This window comes from Lissotriton helveticus, chromosome 9 (assembly GCF_964261635.1).
Source record: "Lissotriton helveticus chromosome 9, aLisHel1.1, whole genome shotgun sequence".
Classification (NCBI taxonomy): Eukaryota; Metazoa; Chordata; class Amphibia; order Caudata; family Salamandridae; genus Lissotriton; species Lissotriton helveticus.
The window spans coordinates 1,032,635,774-1,032,658,522 of NC_136070.1; positions in this window are offsets into that span (position 1 = coordinate 1,032,635,774).

Below are 22,749 nucleotides of genomic sequence, written 5' to 3' on the forward strand. Positions count from 1 at the left end.
GATATGCTGGGATGCGCCAATTATTGTAAATCTGCCCTCTACTGTGTAACAGTTTAACGTTTTCTGGTGACCATATATTTATTTGTGCCTAATCTTTAAGTTCATTTCAAGGGTAGTTTAGGTACGTGCGTTGAACCTTGGGGCAGAAGCTGGACCATTGGGAGTGTGCATATCTTAGCTAAATACGAGTTTTATGAGAGTGATGTAAGACAGCTGCGCTAGGTGAGTTTATTTATAAGTCTAAAAGTAACGTGGATAACATTCAAGGTTTTAACAGTCCTCCAGAGGCAACAGGCAAACATGGAAAAAAATCAAATAATTGGTTTGGACCTTACAGCAACTATTTAACTGCAAAAGAGAGAGAACATGATTCCCCTCAAAGGACATTTTTGATATTATTTCATTGTTTGGGGAGTGAGCAGTTGAACATAAGTGATTATCTTCTTGTGTATTGTAAGATAACAGGATTTTTGCAGATGTCCCCCACTTCTAGCCCCCATTTTGACGACTACATGCTGGTTTTCAACTCTGACAGTGCACTGAAGCCTGCTAACCAGGCTCCAGTGCAGGTGCTCTCTCCCTAAAACTGTTATGTGTAAATTGGCATCCTCAATTGACAAGGACTTTACTCCCCCTATAAGTCCCTAGTATATGGTACAACATGAATATTTGATGAATAACACCTATAATTGAGTACAATGTACTGCTTATTTCACAGATCATCCAGGAGGAATGATTAACAAGTCAAGAGTGTGCTCCGACCAACAAAAATCCCTTCTGCAAATATCTGGTATATTTAGTATGACCTCATGGCCTGCCCTATGTTTCCTGGCTCTTGAAAAGAAAGCAGCTAATTCGATTTCCTCTCTTATGTCAGCGACCTAACAACAATCTGTGTTCTACAACAAGGTACAGCTCTGTGGCATGGCCAGTAGCTGAATGAATCCTCTGGTATCCTATCCGTGTCTCCTCATTAGAGAATCCCCCCTTAAGAACTAAGGGGCATATTATCAACAACTATCGATATTTATCGCTAAAGAAGCTTAGAAACATTTTTTTTTTATTGCCAAGCATCGCCAGATGTTATCGCAGAGATAACGTGCTATTTGCAACGTTTATCTCCAATGCAATAAAATAACCGGCGATAGCGGCGAAATGCGTGAATATCACTGGAAAACCAGCGATATTCACGCATCATCACCAATAGGGTCTTAACCTGAATATCCACCTCCCATTGGATATACAGGCTAAGACCTGCTCTGAGCAGGCGCTACTTTTCAGCGATATTCGCGCTTAGAGCGAGTTTTTTTATTGCTACGCCTGCCTTGCTAATAGGCAATAGCGACGTTAGCGACTGCTTTCAGTCGCTAACTGGTTGGGTACGCCCACTTTGCATGTCATTAGCGATAAATATAGCTGACATGCAAAGGGGGCCCCAAACCGCTCGCTATCACCTAAAAGCTGTCGCTAACTGATGTTAGCGACAGTTTGCTAATAGGGCGATGGAATTATCGCCATTTTGCGGCCGAAAACGACTGCAAAAGCGGCGATAATGTCATTTCGCCTGCCTTGATAATATGCCCCTACATGTTAGTCTAGCTTCAATTATTAGATTTTTCTCTCTTAGATCACATCTGCACTCATTTACATCTTGAGCCCCTCTGGAACTTCTGTTTTTAATTCGTTTCAGCCTACACAACGCACCTATCTCTTCATCATCTTAAATTTTCGGTTTATTCTCTAAAAATCTTGTACACCCTCTAGATTTGCAATTTCTCCCACTCATTCCTCATCTACCCTCCATTTCTCCACTCAGTCGTTGATCTTATGAACCCCAAGCTTTATTTCACAGCTCTCCTGGCACACTTTTGAGCATATTTCTTTCCCTCTTATCTAGCAGTTGAGTGTTCAATTCTTATTCCTAGTGGGTGAGTCAATAGTTAGATACTCTCTGTTTGTAACATAGCAGCTTGTGGCTGTGAGCAGTAGTGGTGCTCACCTTCTAATTTGTAGATTTGTTGCCATTCGGCTATAAAACATGTTCATATCCATAGAATCCTATTTAATTATCCATAGCAGAAATAGTTAACCACAACTTGTCATGGACATATTTTAGCATGGCCCTGTATACCTACATTTCATGATTTCTTTTTAATTAAGCAATTCCAGTTGCATCACTAGGCACTTAAACTACTCCACCCCCAAATTACCTTCACCAACACTGACTATAGGGCAAGATGTGCATAGCTTTATTGAGGTTGATAACGGCCCAATTCTGTGACCGCGAAAAAACATGTATTTATGTAAAAATGCCCAATTTGCAATTCGATAACTTATTACTGTAGCACAAATTGGGTTAGCGATTCGGTACTAGGAAGGGGTGTGTTTAGGGCATCCCTTCCTCATAGGAACTTACAGTTGAATGTGTTAAAATATTTTACGAGCGAAATGTGGTTGCAGAGCATTTGGATTTTTAAGAGCGCCAGTAATCACTTAGACCACTGCCTGCTCTTAAAGAATTAAAGGAAAGCTTTGCATTTTTCATTTTAAAATGGTTCCTGTTAACGGGCTGCATTAAAAAAATGCTTTATTTAAAAGCAATCATAGACATGGTGGTCTGCTGACCCCAGCAGGCCACCATTCCTGTGATTTCTGCGATTTCCAATGGGTCGCATACCAAGACCTACCTCATGAATTTTAATGAAGTAGTTCAATCACTGCAAATCACTAACGGGTAGATGCATCATTGTTGCCGTTAGCGATTCATAAATTGCGAAAATTAAGGAATCGCAATTTAGAAATCGCAAATGGCAATGCATGAAATATTCGCATTTTTTTTACGATTCGGTATTTTTCCTTAATTGCGATTCACAATTTGAGAATCGCAATGAAGGAAACCCTTCCCATTGATTCCTATGGGCCAAAAGGCCATAGGAATGAATGGGAAGGCATTCACATTTTGCGAATTTCATTTTGCGAATCGCAAAATGTGAATGCAATTTCAAGGGTGCAGGGGGGGTCCAAAGAACCCCTCCCTGCACCCCTGAAATTTAACTTTAAGATCCATTTACACACACACATGCCCCAAGGACATGTGTGTGTGTAAATTAAAAGTTTCAAATATGTAACTTGTGCATGTTTGAAAGTTTTTTGTAAATTAGCATGAAGTTCAACTTCATGCTAATTTACCCCTTCCAAATAGCGAATTCGCAATTTAAAAATAATCATGCATTGCATTTAAGAAATCTCAAATTGCGATTTCTTAAATGCAATTGCAATTTTAGAAATCGCAACATGGTTGCGATTCCTAAAATTGCGAAAAGCATGATGCAACCAAAATTTGAGAATTGCATTCGCAAACGGACGAATTTTGCGATTTGCACCGTTTGCGAATGCAATTTACCTTGATGCATGTGGGCCTAAATGTGTTAAACACAAATTTGTACATCGCTGTTTGCGATTACCTAGTAGAGAATCACAAAATTCGCTTTAAGGTAATTGCAAACCCTAGGATACATCCTCCGCTAGGAGATCGCATTCATTGTTTATTACACTCCCTATGGAGTGGAACCTACCACTCGGTGTGGAGTGTTTTGACATACTTACCACTCTTACTGTCTTTTCTATCCTTGTAGCACCCTTGGGTGCAGGAGATGCCTGGCTCCCTTCTGTTTTAAAATGTATACCTATTTCCTTGTAGCACTGCCAAAGTGCAGGGAGTAGCCTTGCTCCCCTCTGTTTTTAATCAGTATATGATTTTACCTTCATCACTTTTCAGTTGTCTTTATTATTTTAGCCCACTTTTCTATACTAGTAGAGCCGTGCAGGGGAGGGAGCTCTCCTGACCTGCGCGGGGTTTGAAGGCCCAAGTTAGTGTTTGCTTTGCCTGCGCCTTCCTCTCCAGATTGGCTGGAGACCTCCCATGCCTCTCTCGAGGTGGCCTACTTTACTATGGACGGCGCGCAGATGCACCGACCTGACTTCCGGCAGGAGATCACCTTCGTTGTTGTTTATTCCACTCTCTTCGGAGTGGGACCTACCACTCGGTCTGCAGTGTTTTGCCATGCTTACTGCTTCTATTGTCTTTTCTTTCCTTGTAGAACCCTCAGGTGTGGTAGAGGCCTCGGTCCCTTCTGTTTTAGCACGTATAATTGCGTTCCTTGTAGCACTGCAGAAGGGCAGGGAATTGCCTGGCTCACCTCCGTTATTAATCAGTATATGATTTTACCTTCATCACTTTTGAGTTGTCTTTATTATTTTAACTTGGTTTTCTTTACTAGTAGCGCCATGCAAGAGAGGAAGCTCTCTTGGCATGTGAGGGGTTGCTAGGTCCTGGTTAGTGTTTGTTTTTGCCTGCCCCTTCCTCTCTGGATTCGCTGGAGAACTCCCATGCTCCTCCGGATGCGGCCTTCTTTACAAATGCCGACTCGCCTACGTGCCGCCGGCGCTCCATAGGTGCATCAAAGGCAAGCCCATCAGCGCCGATCCACGGCCATCCAGTGCCTATGGCCAGAACCCCTCCCCATATGAAACCTAAAAATGTTTGCTACTCCGCCCTTGATCTCAGGAATGTATCCCCACACCACTGAGGCACTGTTTGAACTCTAGGCAGGTAGGTGGCTCCCACTTCAAGTGTAATGTCTGCGGCTTCACCCTAGAGCTAAATGTAAGTGGTCACAAGAACTACTGTCTGACTCCCATAAGGCACTTCCGCTGCCTTTCCATTAATTGCCGCTCTTTACCTAAACATAAAAAAGACATTTTTGATATCTTGAGAGAGATATGCACCCAGACGCCCTATTTCTCACAGAAACTTATTTATTTATTTATTTTATTTACAAGCTTATATAGCGCTTGAATCGACTCCAGCTGGAGTATCTCTGCGCTTTTGGGCCAGTTTAACAAATACAGATGAGAATACTGATATGGGTTAAATCTCATTTTTAAATAAAACAGTTTTAAAGAGTTTTCTAAATTGTAAAGGAGAGGTACAGAGTCTGAGAGTTAGGGGAAGTTGATTCCATAGTTTCGGTCCTGCTACGGACAGTGCTCTGCCTCCGTGTCTGATTTTTTTGACACGAGGTACCACCAGTAGATGACTTGTGCTGGATCTGAGTGGCCTGGACGGGATGTAGGGGATGAATTTCTGTTGCAGATAGGTAGGACCGTGGGCATTTATGTTTTTATGTATTATACAAAAAATTTTAAATTGTATTCTTTGTCATATGGAGAGCCAATGAAGTTGATGTAGGAGAGGTTTGGATGCTGTTCTTGGAGGGGCATTCAGGACTAGGCGCGCCGCTGTGTTCTGGACTACCTGAAGTCTGGCCAATACTCCCTCGTTTATTCAATTTGGACTTGAACAAGGATTCCTTGGACCAAAAGAAGCCTCTTTCCTCCAGAATAAAAGACCGCGTATACCAATTTTTTATGCACTTCCTAAAGTCCATAAAAATGAAACCAACCCACCCGGCAGACCGATCATCTCCGGGTGTGAGTCACTGTGGGAACCAGTGTCCAAGTACATCGATTTTTTCTTAAAACCGTTCACTTCCTCAATCCCAGCTCATCTACAAGATACCACCGCATTTATCAATAGACTGTCTAACATCACATATGATCCAGGATCTCAGCTGCTCGTCACAATGGACGTGGTCGCTCTTTACACTCAGATACCTCAAGATGAAGCACTTGAGGTATTGTTCCATTTCTTAAACAAAAGGGAACAACCAGTGAGGGTACCCACAGACTTTATCATCAATTTGGCCAAACTAGCACTTCAAAAAAACTTCTTCATGTTTGGATCTGACTTCTTTTATCAAATCAAAGGGGTAGCGATGGGCTGCCCCTTTGCTCCAGAATTGGCCATTCTGTTCATGGGTCTATTTGAAGCGAAATTTATTATGGATAACAACCCATTTAAAGAATGTATTAGCAATTACATGCGCTACATTGATGACGCATTTTTCATTTGGAATGAATCAGAAGAACATCTTAAAAAATTCTTGGATTGGCTGAATGAACGGACTCAGGACATTAAATTCACCATCAATTATAATACCCACCAAATTACATTCTTGGATGTCAAAGTTTATGCATTGGAAGGGACATTGGCGACTACTCTATTCAGGAAAACAACAGACCGAAATCGGGCGTTACATTATACCAGCAATCACCCGAGAAATCTTCGCCAAAACCTTCCATTTGGCCAATTCTTGAGAATTAGGCGCAACTGCTCTGTTAAAAATGAATATTTTGACCATGCCCAAAAACTACTGGAACGCCTAATGGAACGCGGATACCCCAAAAAACTGCTCAAAAATGCCATGCGTAGAGCATGGTGGACTCCGCGTGAGACCTTATTGGAGAAAAAGAAGAAACAGAACCTAGAAAGAACTGTCTGCGTCACCACGTTCTGTCCACATGCGAATCAATTTAAAAAAATCATCAACCAGAACTGGCACCTAGTAAGGCATCTTGAAGACAGCTTGCTCAAACCCCCTCTTTTCGCATTCAAAAAAGAAAAGAGCGTCGCAAACTTTCTAGTGCGCGCTGCAGTCCCTTTGAAGGAACCACCTACATTAAGAAATTTACTTGGCCTACAGCCCATACGCGGCCACCATAAATGTGGTACCTGCGTCTGCTGCGATAAGACCATTGAGGGAGATGTTTTCTCCTACAATGGCATATTTTGGAGACACCAGACTTTCACTAATTGTAAATCTAGAAATGTCGTATATGGTATTTTATGCCCGTGCAAAAAATTGTATGTTGGTAAAACATCTCAAGAAATACGACAGCGGATTTGCCAACATAAATCGAGAGTCAGAAAATCTGTAGCCAATGCACCGCTTGTCAATCACTGGAACACAGAAGGACATACGGAACATGACATTAAATGGACTGTACTGTCAAAATTGGAATTGGATATTCGGGGAGGCGACATGGAGACAAAACTCTGCCAACGAGAAGCGACCCTCATCTTAAAATTTAATACAGTCATAAATGGATTAAATGAACTTTCTGAAGTCTCTAGAGTCCTCTGAATCATGGCCCTCTCAATTATGGACGCTAACCGAAAATCATGAACTACAACTCCCACAATCTGATCAGTGATCATGTGACTGAGTCCTAATCTCACGTTTGTTCGCGTCTTTTTCTGCTATCCCTTAATGTCCACAGAACATCGGCTGCATGTTGACTGAGATGCGCCCCACTTTCTACTACGTGGACAACTAAAAGAAGGTAATTTATCGCTACCACGCCGCGCCGCCCTGCCTAAGCACCCGCCATCCTGTGCAAAGCTTACTGAGCTCTTTGCTTTCCCTTTTAGCTCGCGGCCGCCAGACTTCCATTCGCCGCCATTCATGCAATTTGAAGGCTGAACACAACCTCCCGCCTTACAGGTAATAATTCCGCCCCGATGAACCTTTGCTTTCCAACTTGAGAGTTCAATTAATTCATACCGCCCACGTCTCCTTCACAGCTCTCATTTAATGAGCCCTTCACTGTGACGGCCCCATGACTACTCGGGCACCACGCATTTTGACTTGGATTTCTTCCATTGACGAAAAGAAAACGTGCAGGTATTTTATTCCACCTTTTTGTCCCCGAAGCTGTTATATTATATATATGTTTGTCAGTTGAGCTTAGTTACTAATCCTGGGCCACTTTTTCACCCACAGACATCTGTCTCCTTCATTGACACTACTTTGAATACACACAGGTAGGAGGCAGTGCTTCTGTTGTAGTTTGGTCGCTTCTTTTTAAAAAAAACGTTACATACTAAAGGAAACAATTTTTTCCTTATTTCAGATTCCCTGGTCCTGATGAGAATCGGACAAAGGGTCCGATTCGAAACGCGTCGACCTTGTGTACCTTCTTCGTTAGGTCTATGGTTAAAAAGAAATGTATATTCAGATTGTTTTTTATAACTGGTTTGATATTAATTACCTTGTCTAATTAGGTTCTAATTATTGTTGAACCGTTCTTGACTTTGCCTTTTGACCCCCTTTTATTTTCTGGTTTCATCCCACACGCACAGTGTTCGGTATGTGTTGTAAGGATTGTGAGTATGATAGTTGAATGATTGGTGTTTGAAAGAGTTGTCAAAAATCTATGTTCACCACACAGATTGTCTGTCCTACTTTTCAATTCACCCCTCTTTGGATTCCTTCGTCCCTTCTATATATATATATATAAGAAAAGTATTTTGCTTGTTTTGGTTGTGTTATCTAAAAAAACATTTTTCTAGTAAAAAGAAATAAATACATTTGATATGTCTCAATAGTCGACTAACAATTGATTCTTTGTTAGTCTGAGCCCCAATTGGGTGGGCGCGTTTAGCTTAACTGGATACAGTATTGGCACTCTCTTTGGTTTTTGTAGTATTGGACTCTGCTTTACTGTAGATGAGTCAAAGCCCTTGTTTGTTGTTCTAGACAAAACTCCCTCGTTGGCAGATAGGAGCAGGCCATTACAGTAGTCGATACGACTCAGAACAAGGGTTTGCACTAAGGTCTTCCTAAACGTGTCTGGCAACAAAGGAAAATTTTTTCGCAACATGCTGATGACATGAAAACACGAACCTGCGACAAGGTTGGTATGTTGCTTTAAAGACAGTTCCTGATCGAGGCGGATCCCCAGGTTTTTCACGACCAGTTTGGGTTCTGGGACCACACCAAGATCGGAAGGCCACCAGTCCGGAGCCCATAGAAGTTTGGCTTCGCCAAATAGCATAACTTCTGTTTTGCTAACGTTGCACTGTAGAAAGTTAGTGGACATCCACTGTGCAACGGCCTTCATACCAGCGGAGAAGGAGTTCTTTATCTCAGCGGTGAGAGTTTCAAAAGGGAAGAGGAGCTGCGTATCATCCGCGTAAGATACGGGGATGAAACCAAATTTTCGCATCACTCTTGCCAGGGGTGCCACATAGATGTTAAAAAGTATTGGGCTCAAACATGAGCCCTGTGGCACCCCTTTAGAAATCTCCACCTCTGCTGACCGATGGGCACCCATGGTGACAGTCTGGGTGCGCTCGGTTAAAAAAACTCCTTATCCAATCAAGGGCTCTGTTCTTAACTCCTACGTTCGACAACCGGTCAATAAGGATGTTGTGTGACACGGTGTCGAACGCTGCTGACAGATCTAATAACACTAGAATCACGGAGTAGCCTTTGTCTTGAAACATATGTAAATCATCGGAGACAGACAAGAGGGCAGACTCCGTGCTGTGTTTCGGTCTAAACCCAGATTGGGAATAGTCTAGGCCGCCAGTGTCTTCAACATAGTGGGAAAGATGTTGATTTACATATTTTTCCGTCAGTTTACCCAAAAATGGGAGCAGAGAGATGGGCCTAAGATTTGTTAATTCAGTCCAAGGAATGGCGGTATTCTTTCTAATAGGCCTAACTAACGCTTGTTTCCATTGTCTTGGGACAGAGCCTGTTCTAAGTGAGAGATTGATGAGTTTTTCCATTGTGGGGCATAGTACCTCCCACAAAGAGGGCATAAGTCTGGCAGGAATTATATCATTGGGACTACCACTTTTGATTTGCATGGTGAGTGCTGACAACTCCTTTGGGGTAATGGGGGGAAAAATATCCAAAGTGTGATCATTATGGTTACTCTCAATTTCGTATGAGGCAAGACCTTCTTCGCAGGTCATGGTTTTATTAGCGTGCATGATTTTTTTATAGATCAGGTCTATCTTGTTAGAAAAGAATTGGGATATCTCATCACAAAGCTTTTGTGACGAAATGTCCGGACTTTCGCTAGCTGTCGGTTTAACGAAAGATTGAAGTATTTGGTACAAAACCCTGGGGGAATTATCTGCCTCTGAAATAAGAGATGTTATGTGGGTTTTCCTTGCAGTACGAATAGCTTTGTGGTATGTACTTAGTGACTCCCAGTAAATGCTTCTATCAATATCTGAATGAGAGCGCCTCCATTTTTTCTCTAACTTCCTCGCTGTTAGTTTTAATGCTCTAAGGTTCTCAGAGAACCACACTTCCTGTTTTTTTGCTGGCCGTGGTTTGAATGTTTTCATAGGGGCTATAGCATCTATAAACTTGGCTCTATGAAGCCTCTGCACTCAATATCTTAGATGCAATGCTGACTGGCTATGGGATAGTTAGATGCGATCCTCCCACCCATTGAGGTGTAAGCATTGCAGTTATTTTTAAACTCCCCTTTAAGTGCACTTTCAATGAGGTGGACATAGCCAAATGTGAGGCAGCTAATTTCTCGCTAACTCCCTCAGGCCACAGCATTCTAACTGGATGCCTCATTATTTGCTGCTCTGGGTCTATCACTAAATTCACCTCAATCCTTGTGGATATTACCCAATAAGCCCTACACCACAGTAAGCTGCTAGTCTTAGGTGACCTCAATCTTCATTATGAAGATAGCTCTTGCCCATGGGCGAGATCTCTAGCCAGTGACCTAGAAAGCCTCCATCTACTCCAACTAGTGTCCGGACTCATGCATGCCAAGGGTCACATGTTTGGCCCCATTGTTTCCTCTCATTCAGTGCAAACCCCCATCACCCTGCCCTGCTTTGACCATTGTATGATTCCCTTTTCTTTTCATCTGTCTAAACCTACCCTTTTTGCTTACAAGAACCAGACTGTCCTTTCTAGGAAATGAGCCAAGGTTAACTTAGAGACATTTACAACTACCCTAGCTGCCTCTAATCCTAATCTAGGCAACAACATAGCCACCTTCTTTGTCTCAAAAATGGCCACGATTTATGACACCTTTTCCACCGAGGCACCAGTTATGGTCAACCCTGGGGGGCTGGTCATTCTCACCGACCCCTCCCTTGATGAAGTGCATGTTCTCTTCCTTCAAGTCAAATAATACTTCCCTCTTGTGCCCAGCTCTGCTCAAAAATATATGCTGAGGCTTAGTAGCCTATTCTTCCACACCTTAAAAAATTGATTGCCATGTCCCTCAACTTAGGTCTAGTTCACAAGAAATAGAAGCACGCTATGGTGCTCCTATATGAAAAAAACTCTCTCTGGATTTTTCAATCCTGAAAAATATTAGACCCATCTCTCTTCTGCCATTCTTTGCAAAAATTATTGAAAAACATACAAATAATTTGCAAACATGCTTTATCTACTCCAAAGACCTGCTCCATTACTCCCAATCAGGGATCAGGGCTAACCACTCTACGGTGTCCGCCCTACTTCTTGCAGGAGAAACTCTGAGACAGAGCACTGACAAAGGTCAGACTTCTGCCCTGATATTTCTCGATCTGAGCACATCTTTCAACACTGTCTCCCACGGCCTCTTAGAACAGAGACTAGGGGAGTGTGGTGTTGGCACCATGGCTCCTAAATGGTTTACTTCATTTCTACAGGATCGCACATTCAAGGTCACCTAGAAACCTTGTGTATCTGAGACGCTTACTCCACCACAGTGAGTCCCTCTGGGCTCTATACCCAGCCCCACTCTGTTAATGTAATATACATCCATCCCTTAGCAGAGATAATTGACATGCACAAGGTGCAAATACTGTTGTACGCCGACAAAACTCAATTCATTGTCATGCTCTCGCAGTCTGAAGCTGAATCAGCGAAACAGTTTAAATCCTGCCTGGAAGAGGTCGCCTCCTATGTGGCATACAGCTGTCTGAAATTAAATGCCAACAAAACTGAAATCTTGTTAGTGGGCTGGACACCCTTGGCCAGCTTTGCAAACCCAAAGTCAAAAACCTAGGGATGTGGTTCGATTCCATACTCATCTTTAAAAACCATATCAGCAGTTCACTGAAAAATGTTTCAGCACTCTTAACACCCTTAGGAAAATCACCGATACACTCCCGCTGGAGTCTCGTAAAACCATTGTTCATGCCTTGGTAACGTTGCAGCTTAATTACTTCAACATCTTATATCTGGGAGCCACCAAGGGCAACTTAAATAAGCTTCAAAGAGAACAAAATACGGCGGTTCGCCTGGTACTTTACCTTCATAAAAGATCATCTGCATCAATGGCTCTGGCCCAACTTCATTGGCTTCCAATGGTAAAAAGAATCAGTTTCAAAGCCATGTGCTTCTGTCACAGAATTCTTTCCCAGCAAGGTCCGAAATTTCTCTGCTCCTTGATCCAACCATATGCTCCTTCCCTTGATCTTAGATCCTCCACTGTCAAGCTAGCCCAGGGCAATTAAAGTCAGACTAGAGGCATCAAAAGCCTGGAATTCTCTATCACCATATATAGGAGGAGAACCCTCTGAGATTGGCTGTTTTGCTCCCTCTAATTCCTCTCGTCCTCTAAGCCTCCCACCTCTATCTGCTTACTCAATTCCTTTCTCAGTCTTTTGGAGGTTCATGGTCTCAGCAAATGGACACACCTTTTCAGTGTAACCAGGCGCTTTACCAATCAGTTATTATTATTATCTGCCCAATATGCAGTAATCACCACCACAATTATGGCACATGCATACATGGAATATGTTCACATTAATTACATTTGCACCATCAATTCTGTGTTTTGTGCTCAACTTACACATCAGTGCAAAACAATTGGCATGTGTATGGAATATCTGTTACCAGAAATCAAAAGGTAGGGCTTACCAGAGCAAAGTGCAATAAACCTAATCAACAATTACAGGTATTGTCTCATTTCACCTGTAAATAATGTCCACAATCTGGTGGATGCACTACCGGATTGCCAGAGCACGGCATCTAACTGTGTGTGTGTGTGTGTGTCAATGCAATGACTTCTCTACTAGCACACAGCCAGACAAAAACATCTACTCATTGTTGGGCATCCTCCATATCATCTGCTTGAGGAGTCACAGGTGTGCCACAGCCATAAGCCATAGCATTCTCAAAGGTGACTTTGCTAAATGCAAACTTTGGTATTCTCACGAGTCGCAACACCAATGTGAAGTTACACATCTTTGTTTCTGGCCATTCCCCCATTCTTTTTGCACACTTGTGTTAGGGATGGGCCTTTAGTCTCATCTTAAACATTATGTACTCACCCATTCCACCCATATCATACCTTTCAATGTTTCTATAGAATAATATTGGGATAAATAATATCAGCATACAAAATTATTGTTAAAAGTTATTGAGAATGAACAAAAATTGCCTTCCCATACATAAAAACTCAAATATCGAGTACAAAAATATCACCTTGGAAATATCTAAAATACCTAAATATCGAAAACAAAGATAGAGAAATAACAAACATCTTCAATAAAATAAAACATGCGAAACATGCTCGAAACTATAAACAAATTTATTGTGAAGTAAAGCATTACAAAAAAGCATTTATAAATCTAAATATTCATATGCCATTTTAAAAAACATTATAGATATTTATATGATTTAAACATAAATAGATACAATAATAAAATTATCTATTACCATGTAAGGTAAAAAAAAGGTCAAACAATCAATCAAACAACTTTATTTGGTTTTTCAATAAAAACCATAAAAGTTACAACATGTCCGCACCTCATTTAAAATAATGCTTAGGAATTTTACAATATATAACAATAGATAAAACAAACGAATATATAGAGTTAAAAAGAGAGTATTACGATACATATCAATAATTTCTTTGTAATACAGAGCGCATAGTCCGTAGTTTTATGCCGTCGCCCTCTAATATGACTAAAATTCAAAACAAGCCCTTGTTCTCACCTCTGATTTCAAATATCCCAAGATGAAGAAAATACAATCTGGTTTTAGCATCTGCAAGAACAGAAGAGCCGGGCGAGCCTGATTAAAGTTCAACCTCTTTAAAATGGGGAGCAAGAAGTGTCCTCGTGGTATATCATAAACTTTGCAGATGAACATAAAGTGTAGCATGTCCTGTGGAGATACTTGATCGCAGCCACAGGGTGCTAACACCTGTCCTCTGCTGCACCCCTTAAGATTGGCAAGTAACAGATGAAAAAGATCAAAGCGGAACCTAGACAATAAAAACCGCTCATAAGTAGTCAGTGTTCCCAAAAGATATGGCTCAGTTGATGGATTGGTTTTAAGGGTCGAAAATGTGCGCACACTGGGTTTTCTTAGTTCCTGCTCATCTCTTTCTAGCGTCCTGATGCCTCTGAAAGCTTTCTTAACCAGTTCCAATTCATTTCTTACTAAAACAGAAGATTTTAAAAAGAGATCAGGGCATCCCAACTCGGCAAGACAACCACCAATGTATCTCAACCATGGGATTCAAAGCATATGGTCAAGGCCCATACAGTCCGTTATAATCTGATGGGTGAGCTCTTGTTCCTTGTTCCTCGTGGACTCCCACGTTGGATAAACTCTTTGGCACACCCAGCAGGCATTTTAGGAACTTATTCTCAACCACCTGCAATGCATCTATGGTGGTGTACCCCCAGATCTCACTGTCATAGCAGGCAGTTGCTACACCTTTGCCATGGTAAATTTTCAGTACAGCTTCAATTGGGCACCTCTCCATCTTAGCAGCAAAGTTGAAAATAGCAGCGGTTATTCGTGTAAGCTCCCCTTATTTTCTTCTGGACTAGTGGTCCCCACTTTAATCGATCGTCCAACAGAACCCCCAGGTATTGAAACACTGACGTCAGGGGGACCCTCTCGGGCCCACCACGAAGGAATACTTCTTCGTGGGCCGAGCCCCTACCTGCATAATAAAAGATTTGGCATTGTTATATGCCAGGTCTCGGGTCCCCATAAAGGTCCCAAAAGAATCCAATAAAGATTGGAGTCCCCTTGGCTATTCTGGCTATGAGCACTGTATCATCCGCATGTAGTAGGACCGGAAGACCCCATCGCCCTATATGCGGATAATCAGCCCCCGTTGCAACCAAGGCTCCCTTCGAGATCATTTATATAAAGATTAAAAAGAAAGGGGGCCAGGATGCAGCCCTGGCGCACCCCCCTTCTGATTTTAAAATCCCTAGAAACCCGGAGATCCTGGGCAAATCTAACATTCGCCTTTGTTTATCTATGCCGATCCATTAGGAAGTCCACGATATTGGACTCCACCCCCATGGCCCTCATGGACTGCCACAGTGTGGCCCGGTTAACACAGTCAAACGCGGATAAAAGGTCCATAAAGGCCATGTAGATCGTACCTGGGCGGGCCAACGTGTACTTGCCAAGGATCAGATAGAGATTTAAACATTGGGCCCTGTGCGAAATCTGAATTGGATATCGGAAATTATGTTATTCTCCTCGGCCCAATAAGATAATCTATGCAATAGCACACCCCCCACCACCTTTACTATTGAGTCAATGAGGGAGATTAGCCGATAGCAAAACGTGCTATTTCGATCCCCTTTTTAAATACTGGCACAATGGTGAATATAGCCCAAGATTCAGGACAGCATTCACTGGCTGCCGCATTAAGCATGGCCACAAGGATCGGTGCCCAAAAAGGAGGGTCTGATTTAAAGAGGTCAGGCGGTATTCCATATGGGCCCGAAGCCTTGTTACACGTTAGACTGACAATCCCCGCCTCCACCTCTGACTGCTCGAAGACCAAACTATCAGTTTTAGTTTCCCAATGTGGCTTTCTAGGGGGGCCATAGATCCCTTAAACATGGACTGGAAGTCGGCCACCCATTCTTCCTCTGTAATATGGGAGGCTATGTCACTACCTGTATCTATAGTGAACAAAGGTCTGCTAACAATTCCCCTGAATTTTGAGCTGTTCCTTAAGGTACTAGACTTTAGCAGCTCCTTCCATTCCTCCCCCTTAAGGACTCCTTTACGGGTGGCAAAAACCTGTTTGTATGCTAGACGACAAGAGCGTATGAGTTGTTGGTTTCTTGGGATAACTTTCAGGACCTCTTTCAGTCTTCGCACTGCCTGGGTACAGGAAGAGTCAAACCATCTTGGGATTGTGTTAGATACTGTACATACTGGTGCACTTAAGAAGTCCCCTGCCTTAAGCGAAATGACGTTGAAGGCACTAAAAGCATCCCTTGGCAAGCTATCCGGCAGGACACAGAGAGCAAGTTCAGCGGCGCATGAGTCTCTCATTTATCTGTAAAAAGCGACCATTTGAGGCGGTGCCCACCATCCGTAGGTCTTGATATTCCTGGTGCCCTCCCCATATGTTTTCTAGATAAAAATGGACCGCTCAAGTGGGCACATAGGGGATTGTGGTCGCTATAAGCGCTGTCCCTAATAGTGAACCCTCAAAGAGTGGTCTGGATAGTAGAAGATGATTAAAATATAATCAATAAGTGACCTGCTACCACTCCCTTTGAAAGTGGAAACCAGTGCTTTGCTGTTGGGGGCCGTAAGGGAAATTAATGTCAATAAATCACATTCATCAGTTAGTTTATTCAATTGGTCCCCCTGGGTAGAATGCTCAAAATGGAACCCCTCCCTTCTGTGGCATTCCAGATCAGACATTTTTGTAAGCTTTGGGACACCGCATGGATGACATTTCAAGTCTTCTAACTAGGGGTGGGCGTAGTTCGCAAAGTAGCGGTACGCGTAGCTATGCAAAGTGCACTTCGCTAGCTACACCTAGCACTACGCGAACTGCATAGTAGCATGTTCGCACTGTGCAAGATGTCATTTCAATGATCGCACAGTGCGGACAAGCATCCGGCACTGTGCAATCATTGAAAACAGCATCTTGCACAGTGCGAGCTGTACTTTTCTGCCGCTCGAGTAGATTTTTACTCGAGCAGCAGCTTTCTCAACACGGACTGGTAGTTTATCATCGCGAGCGGTCGCGAGCATGCGCGACCACTCGCAATGAGAAACCTGACCTCCCCGCGTTGAGAATCTTGTCGGGAGGTTTATTTTCCATGCCCGCGATTAGCAACTTGATGTTGCTGATCGCGAACAAGGAAAAAGTCTTGCAAGGATGTCATTTTGCTTTCTCCCGGTCGCCAACTTGACATTGAGGACCGTGAGCAAGCAAAAAAATGACCGCTGCACTACGCTACACATGTTTGCACTGCGCTACATGCAGTTCGCGTACTGCAAAGTTGCGCAAACTTTGCAAACTACTTGAGCGTAGCGTAGTGCTTTGCCCAGGGTTACTCCTAACACCATTATTGAGTGCAATGTTTGACCACAGATCTTCCTTAAGTAGTGACCCAACTGAGTGATATTACATTCCCCCTGCTTACTATTCGGTAAATTATAAAAATTAAACAGGCCCAAAATATTGTTCCTCTTCTTGAGGGTGATAGCTTGAAGGGCCTGGCTGGGACAGGGATAGATCTATGCCTGGCAATCGATTGACAGGGAAATGTAGGTAACCAGACCGCCCTTCACTCTGACACTAGGTGATGATGAGGCAGGGACAAAAAAGGCTTTAAATCCCTCCAAAAACAGGTTACATTCCACCTGCCTTGTTTCCTGGAGCCAGATGACAGAAAATTGCCTGAAAAACTGCTGACATATGGGGTCCTGAAACTTGTCGGCCTGGCCTGCTATGTTCCATGATATGACATTGCTCTCCGATATATGGGGTATCACCTCCTTCTGTATAGGTGGGAGCTGGGCCATCTGCTGTATCTCTGTTTCGGTTGCCTTTCGGGAATAAGCCCTCTGCTGGTGCTTGGACCCTGCTACAGGGACATTAGGAGTATGCAGTCAATCACATTCCTCCATCCCCAATAGCATAGAAAATCTGTTTGTTAGAGCTAATGGAGGAGGAAGAGTGGGGGCATAGTAAGGTACTCTTAGGCGTGTGCTATAGGGTGCTTGTATGTAACGTTGATCTCTGCTCACAAGGATTTTTGGGTATTGCCTATCTCGGGACATTTCCATAGCACTATACCCTGCTTTGTCCCCTTGAAAAGCTACTCTGTAAAGAAAAACCAATGGTAGTTCTTGTATTGTGGACCCATGAGTAAATGAACCCTCATGAAAAGTCCCTAGACAAAATTATTTCTGCTGGGAAGGTTCTGTTAAAATTTACGACTACACAGTCACCTCCTCCCGGTTTCTGTGAGATACCTATCCATTCCACTCGGCGTACCATGATAATATTGCGTTCCATACCGGGGCCCACAGGGGTACTATTTGATAGCCCGTAGAGAAGACTGAGATAATCGACTTGGTAATGGAGGCTGATCACGAGGGCCAAATAAGCAAACATGAGGCAGATTTTTTTTACACGAACAGAGGGAAAGATACCATCTTTTTACACCCTCCCTAAAACCCATAAAGGCATCCATCCACCCCCAGGGAGGCCGATTGTTTCAGGTTTAGGTTCCCTTCTGGAACCTTTGTCAAAATACTGCAATTTTTTCTTATGGCCCATCGTTGAAACGACCAGTACATATATTAAAGACACTAAAAGCTTACTGGCAATGTTACAAACTATTACAATGCAGAAGAACCCTGTTTTCTGGCCACGTTAGACATTGAGAGTCTTTATACATCTATACCTCAAGATGCAACAATTGAAGTGGTTGCAGAGACCTTGGAACAAACTGACTGGCAATATCAGACATCTCGATCCTTTGTAATAGACTGCGCGACTTTGGCACTGAAAAGGAATTTTTTTCAATGCGAGGAAGACCTTTACTTACAAGCCACCGGAATTTCAATGGGGAGCACATTTGCCCCCAGTGTGGCGGGGTTATATGTGTTCAATTTCGAACGTAAGAACATCTTACCAACTACAAACCCCCATTTCTCCAACATTATTCTATGGCAAAGATACATAGATGACGTGTTGTTAATCTGGAAGGGTGATGAGGAGTCACCGTTCCTTTTTTGTCTGGTTGAACCATCAGGATACACATCTCAAGTTCACGCATGAATTTGATAGAACCAAAATTGGGTTTCTTGATGTGACGATTACACGAGTAGGGAGACGACTGATATCTAAGACCTACTTCAAACCTACTGCGAGAAACAATCTTTTACATCACTCAAGCTTTCATCCACAGCCATTGAGAGAGAACCTCCCTTTTGGCCAATACCTCTGTATTAGGAGGAATTGTAGTGAGGTTGCCAATTACAAAGAACAGGCCCAGGACCTAACTAGGAAACTACAGATGAGGGGATATCCCAACAACCTCTTATCTAAGAGTTACAAGAGGGCACGTAATCAGAACCGAGAGGCCCTTTTAGAGGACCCCCCCAAAGAAACAGGAACAGACGTACCCCTGACATGTGTTACGACTTACAATATAGCATCCAACATAGTTAGTCGCAGCATTAAGAGACATTGGAAAATCTTGACGTCCAACAATTGTACATGGGAAAAACCTTTATTCTCTTATAAGAGAGCCAGGAGCCTTAAGGACTCCCTTGTGCATACACGTCCGAAACGACAACAACAGACAATGAGGTGTGTACTAGATGCTTGGGGTTTACCGCCCATCACTGGTCATTATGCCTGTGGGGGATGTAGTGTGTGTCCCCTCACTTAAATGTCCAAAACGCTCAACCTTGAACCAGGTAAAACGTGGCAACAACGGCAACACACGAATTGCAATACTTGCAATGTCGTGTATCTAATAACCTGTCCCTGTGGTTTAAGGTATATAGGGATGACCAAAAGGATGATCAAACTCCGGATCTGCGAGCACCGGAGTAGTATAAGATGCGGTAAGAATAACACTAAACTCACTACACACTTTATGGAGTACAAACATTCTCCAATGGACATTCACTGGACTGTGATAGAACACCTTGAGTATGGAACAGAAACAACACTTTTTGAGAAGGAGCAAAGGTGGGTCCACCGCGTCTCAAGCCATGTGACTGGCCTCAACGACGACATCCCTTGGGGGTCGGTCTTGAGGCGATAAACCGAAGCTTAATGTCCCAAGCGTGAGATTCACCACTATGCAGCATTTAAGGATTATTACCTCGACGAGGAATATACATGCAGGTTTCATTTGAAATTTGGATGTGCAACTATCGGCATGATCAACTCTGGTGAATAGGAATCAATCGGCTTTGTGATGACTGTTATCAACAAAGCTCAAAAAACATTATCCTATTTTCAAAAAAGGTATTTTGGAACATCTAATGGTTTATTATTACAACTAACCGGCAGATTATAACTAAATGCGTTGTTATTTACGAAATCTCGTGACCAATAAAGTTTTCATTGGCCAGGAGGTCAACATTTTAACTTTTGTGCAACTATCGGCATGAAAAACTCTGGTGAATAGGAATTAATTGGCTTTGTGATGACCGTTACCAACGAAGCTCAAAAAATACTATCCTATTCTCAAAAAGGTATTTTGGAACATCTAATGGTTTAATAATTATTAAAACTTACCGGCAGATTATAACGAAAAACGTTGGTATTTGCTAAACCTCGTGACCAATAAAGTTTTCTTATGTCAGGAGGTTAACGTTCTAGTTTTTCTGGGCCGTTTTGACGACTCTGAGCACGTTACGTCTGTCAGCTGACCCTGACGTATTACGTGTTTGGCGCAACAGCGCGGTCTCCTTTCATAATGGCTGGTTTTCACAAACGAATACCACCTTCAGACAGCAGCAGTTACCGGAATAGGTGTACGGCGGTGAGTCGCTGTGTAGGTAGTAAGTCTTTCTGATCATTTTGACTACTTGCATCTGAATGAATGAGGCCGCTGTTTGAAAATGTTTTCCAAAACCGGCTTTCTGTTTATCCTTTATTTACAGATGACACGCAGCGTGAAAATAATGCTGTGCTGCTAATCTATGTGGCACTTTTGATTCCCGGTGTGGTGTAAGTGTATAATAATCTAACAACATCTGACATTATAACACGCTATGTATCGCGATCTTCCTCTAGTCTGAACTTGTAGATTTACTGTCCCATGTTGGACTTTTTTACAACCAGGGGTAGTACGCAGATCTTTTTTAAGAATATAAATATGGCCCTGGGTGTGAGATTTTTCATCTCCCGATAAGTTTCGAGGTACAGCGCAAAGTGGGACTAGAGTACAGTCCAAACAGAACCCACCGACTAACGGTTCGAAGGAACGAGTGGTGTTTAATTAAAATTGATTAAAATGAGGTAATGCACCCCATAAATTTTAGGAATGGGTCTTTAGACAATTCACAAGGGGTAGATTGATTTCACACTATTAATGACGATGTAAAGATTGAACAGATGACATTGATGAAATATGTATATTAATTGTCTGTCTTGTTTTAATGTTGTTTCTTTACAGAATGGGCTGCTGGTGATTCTCTAGGAGTTTTTTGAGACGGTGTAAAACCGTGAGTTTTTGAACACAAAAACTTCTCAAAGAGTTTTTTCAAAATCTTTTTCACATTCATATCCTCAGGGTGTGGACGTGCCTTAGCGAGCACGGACCCCCCGGGGATTTTCACTTTATGGTCCTGATGAAAACTGAGCCGAATATGGCATCCAACAGCAGAAACATGTTGACCTTGTTTTAGGACGTAGTGATTTCCCAAAAAAATCACCACAGAGTCCCCACTTATTTTAATGAGACCAGCTGACCTATGAATAAAGTTGTTTTGAGGTACTGCTGAGATCTTTTAAACTAGCACTCACATCACTGAGCACATACTATCTGTATCATAACAAACCTGCTCCGCTGCAATTGCAGGCGTTGAAGCACACGGGGGGACACTCGGTCTCCCTTGTGGGAACCCCATGATGAAGCATGTCACCACTAGGGTGAGTGAGGGTTCTTTTTACAAATAGAGATATTTCTCTTACTAATAGAGTAGTCTTTCTTTCCCCTTATTCTTATGCTTTTTATGTTTTTTCCATTTTCAGACAGTACACTGACTGTTAGTCACTCTTTAGTTGTTGTAATATAGCCAGTAGAGTACCTTGTTTTTAAGCTGGCTAAAATCCTCTTTTATGCCAGGGGGGAGAGGTGGCGAATTTCCAGTTCCACTACATAAGGTGTAGATTCTGGGGCAAGATGAATAATAGGCAAACGCTGACTTATATCCCCTTGTTGCACCGTAAGATCATCCAACCGACCAGGGGGGAGTTGTATGTCCCGCCTAGAAGGTGGAGCAGCCGGTGACCTACTCGGAGGCTGCCCTCCCCCCCTTGGACTAAGTGCGACCTACGGCTTTGTGTGCATCACTGGTCCCTAACAGTGTTGCAGGAAATTGTGACTAAACCTGGGTAAATTGCAGAAGTTGGGTTTATAGTATCGCTCATTGCCCCGCTGGTTACAGGTGCGTCTGACTGCGCCCCCCCCCCGCTAGTCCTGTCTCAACTGCTAAGAGCCTACCAAGGATCGTGCTCAATTTAGCTTCCAAAAGGGTGGACATTATATCCTTAAAGGCCTTAATGATTGATGGGTCTATATGTGTAGCTACCGGTCTAGATACCAATGTCTTGGTGGCTGGTTTAGGGGCCAAGGTAGGTTTAGTTTTTTTTGCTTCACCCCCTACAGTATGCATTTTACTTTTAGTGCTCCCCCCAGGGTTAAGGCCCCCCAAATCAGGGGGTTGGATCGTCCCTCTGTGAAAGAGCGGTTGCGTGACTCAATGGTTTTGTAGATTGGTGCTATCCTTCCCTTGCGACCGAACAATACTTTGTCTTCTTTCAATTATAGCTGTTGGAGAAAGAGACCTAAGCGAGGCCAGGGAAGGAGCCGAAGATGGAGTTTCATGCACATAAGGTGACCCTTCAATAATAAGAGAACTCACTGGTGAACCCTGACAGGTGCCTAGACGGGTAGAGACAGTTGAGGACAGGGACTCGACTGAGACTTCTGCCAGCGGCATACTGAGGCTGGCTAAGGGTGGGAGCAAGCTGTTTATGGGTGATCTGGAGAGACGTCTGTTCATTAGTTCAGTCTCCATATCAATAACGGCGGCTGCCCTC